We start from the raw sequence: 3,717 nt of genomic DNA on the forward strand, positions 1-3,717 counted from the left end.
TCCACTTTCAGTTTGCACCTTCTCTATCTATCTAAGTTCTCTGCTGAAACTTTCTGCTGGGTAGTATTTAAGACCCCTTAGCCGTACACCTGTTGAGGAACTAACAATTATTTGGCATTTTTCTGAAGATAAAAAGTAAAATTTTACCCAAAAAAACTAAACAGAAAGAAGGTAAACTCACCAGATGTTTTGTTGAACATGTTAGAAAGTTTAGCCATTTTTTTATAACAGAAATCTGCTAAAGATTAGATGCGTATCTGAGATAACCTTAAAAGCCAGGTGAATTTAAGTGTGGACCAGGACACCAGAACACTTTTTCTAAAACCTGAACAAATAGGGTTGCCATGTATGCCAATCAAAATCAGGCGTTTGTGAAAAACAAAAATATTCAGTCAATAGTCCCACAAGATATCTACAACCGTTTCAAATATTTAAAGGATATTTTGACTTTTATATTAAAATTTTGATAATTGGCTTCCAAATACGTAAGGGTTTAACTAAAAAACAACAAAACTGTGGTATAGTTTTTATTTGTACAAACACACATAGGGTGCACATAGTTACTAAATTTGTATTTACACTTTTATTGATGTTTATTTCATGTAAGCTAATTACCAGAACATATTTTTAATTTCTATTCGGCTGATAAGTACAGCAAGCTTATACATAAATGGTACGAAAATCGATTTTATTTGTTGGTAATGTCAATAAAAAAAAAAATAGTAGATATTTATGTGCACATGTATGTATGTATCTGGTTGCCTTTGCAAGCCTCTTTAGCTCAGTGGTAGAGCACTGGTCTCGTAAACCAGGGGTCGTGAGTTCAAACCTCACAGGAGGCATATTGAAATCTTTCTTATTTACTAAGGGTTAATTAGTATTGTAACCTTTTCATTGGCCTCATTTCTATGATAACTTTTCCAATCAGTTTTTTTAATGAGATTTTGTTTTAATTTTTAGATTGTGTCGTTTGGAAATAAATAAATTTTTTTTGCATAAAGTTTTCGTATGCTGATGTTTTTGATGGTATGGAGACTTTCGGCGAATTAAAGCTTTAATTCTGTACCAATGCTTACAAACACTTACTGATGTATATTTTCTACAGTTTCTTTTGAAATCTTTAGTTGTCCAAGTTGAATGTAATTTTTGTTGACTTGTGGCAAATTTGTAGTTCTCGGTCTAAGGGACTCTAAGGCTTTACACTGAAAAGTTTACAGCAAAGATGTGGTCTTGCAAGAGCTTTGGTGCTTTGCCTTTTTGAAAATTAGTTTATTTAAGTTTGGCATTGTAAATGATTCTTAAATTAAATACTTCAGGTATAAGTTTGTAGGATTACTACCTATACTCATCAGTTCTGGTCGTAATTTTATAAACCTATCGAAACACCCGTATAACAACTACCAACACTTTGTCATTTTGCAAGTCAGATGCTTTTTTCTAAGTAGAAAAATCTTTTATTAAAAAGTCGAGTGTTATGTTTTCTACGTGTTTGGCAACGCTACGGACGTTATGTGAGACCTCTTACAGTCAGCCAGCGCCTAAGCCCACCTAAAACCCGAATAAGAATGGCTTACATCTAATACTGAATATTGATAGTACTAAGGTACTACAAAGCCCATTTCCGACGATTTATTTTACAATAAACTGGCCAAATGTAAAATCTCAGCTTTGCCAGATTGACGTTTTTTTGCCTGATGAAAATCATGATTTGAAAGAAAACGCTTAAAAATCTGCCTTATCATGAGTTTCGCCTGAAAAAAAATTCACCCGAAAATTTGTCACCGCCCATAGTAAAACCATGGAAACCAAGAGTGAAAAGTGAACCGGTTCGGGGCAAATGAAACTCATGAACTTATCACCCTAGTTCCTGGCTGTTTTAAATAATAGTACAAATATTTTAAAATTGGAATTTAAAAAGTTAGGATACGAACAGTCATGCGAATTCCATAAGCAATTGCCCTGCGCTGGGCAGCCTGCTTTAAAATGTCCATCCAGCGAAACTGTACCTCGCCTGCGAGATGCGTCTCACACAGGTGAAGACAGTCCGTAAGATGTCATTTAGCAACGCTACTTGCTCCATGATTGTGATTGTTTATAGTTTTTATCTTAGCACGAAAATGCTTTTAAATTAATTAACAACGACTTCAATTTTCTATTTTGAGCTCCACTTTTTCTAATTCACTGATTTGCCTTCTTCCCACAGGCGTCTGCGTCTTATATCAGCCTCTTTAGCTCAGTGGCAGAGCACTGGTCTTGTAAACCAGGGGTCGTGAGTTCAATCCTCACAGGAGGCAACAAAGGATAGCTTACTTTTGCTAACTTTTTTTTTATATACATTTTTTTATAATGTTTATGGAATTTTGAAAGTCTGTATGCAAATTAAATTACAAAATGAGGGAATAAAAAACGATTTCAGTCACATTTGATTTATTTATTTTTTTACTACTGAAACATTTTGTAAATACGCGGGAAGTTTGTAAAAATAAAAGTTGAGAGAATAATAGACTCATTAACGAGATTTTCAAATTTATTATTCAAAAGTCCAAATGCGAATAATTAATTAAAATTTTGCAACCCCTTATCTATTTGCACAAATATTATGTATGCCTTATGTGGAAGGGTTGTTTAAAGGTTTGTACATAAAAACTAGAGTAGTGCACTTTAGGGGTTCTCATAGAAAAAAATTCAAATAATATTAAAATCAGTATGTGTAGGTACAACATTAAACCATAAATCAAAATGACAGTAAATTTTTGCGAATTCTTCTTTAGGGTGGGCATGCAAATGTACACAAGCAAGTACATATGCAAGTACAGATGTATGTAAGTGCGTGAGTTGCGAAGGGTGGTGGGATGCGTTTTGCATCACAAACTTGGTCAGTACAATTCATTGATCACTGACGTAAAAAAATGAGATATGAAATAAGGGTGGGTAACTCAGCAAATTTATAGGAATTGACTCAATGACTCCAACTCACTTTAAGGAGTCAGCTCATTCAACTAACTCATTTGACTCTTTGTATGTTACACTCATTCGTATCGTAGACTCGTTTTGAGGCATAGATGCGGTATAGCGGCCGTTGAGATAAAACAAAACTTTAAAGTGGGCGTGGTCAGCTCCTTTCTACTGATTTGAAAGGTGTAATTTTTTTTGTGTGCAAATTAATAGGGCGGTGCTAGGGGGAGGGTAAAGGTGGAATTTTCAATATTTTCAAAAGCTTATATTTCGAAACCTATTGTACCGAATTTCAAAATGTGGATATGGTTGGAAAGGCAATTGATTTGATATGCACATCTTTATATATCTTACATACATACATATTTCGAGAAAAACAAAAAAAAAAACGAAATTATAAGAATTTGTGAGATTTGACATAACACCCGCAATACAAAATACATGTGGTTGTTGTTGTTGTATTCTTGCCACCACCTTGTATAAATTCGCCTCGTGCAAAAACAAAATGCAAGACTTTGCCATGCTAAACACTGTGGCGAAGCGAGAGAGTTATATGGACAAATATGAGCCACTATGATTCAATTGATTCATGTGAGCCCTACGGCATCAACTGAGTTACTGAGTTACATTTTTTTTGGACAGGGAGTCTGAGTTACCGATTCACTTATAGGAATCAACTCAATAACTCAACTCTGAGTTGAGTTACCCACCTCTAATATGAAAGCGTCAAGGTTAAAACTTTAAAAGGTGAGCTTAAGCCGA

The 3,717-nt window shown here is 34.4% G+C and overlaps 2 non-coding genes across 2 annotated transcripts; both read left to right on the forward strand.

The window, feature by feature from the left end:
* The first annotated feature begins 770 nt into the window (after nucleotides 1–770).
* On the forward strand, nucleotides 771–842 carry TRNAT-CGU (transfer RNA threonine (anticodon CGU)). Its single transcript has one exon. It is a non-coding gene; the product is annotated as a tRNA-Thr (tRNA).
* Nucleotides 843–2,222: 1,380 nt separating this feature from the next.
* On the forward strand, nucleotides 2,223–2,294 carry TRNAT-UGU (transfer RNA threonine (anticodon UGU)). The gene has a single exon. It is a non-coding gene; the product is annotated as a tRNA-Thr (tRNA).
* The last annotated feature ends 1,423 nt before the right edge of the window (nucleotides 2,295–3,717 follow it).

Source organism: Rhagoletis zephyria, unplaced genomic scaffold, assembly GCF_001687245.7.
Source record: "Rhagoletis zephyria isolate East Lansing unplaced genomic scaffold, Rhagoletis_zephyria_1.1 Rzeph_scaffold_32052, whole genome shotgun sequence".
Classification (NCBI taxonomy): Eukaryota; Metazoa; Arthropoda; class Insecta; order Diptera; family Tephritidae; genus Rhagoletis; species Rhagoletis zephyria.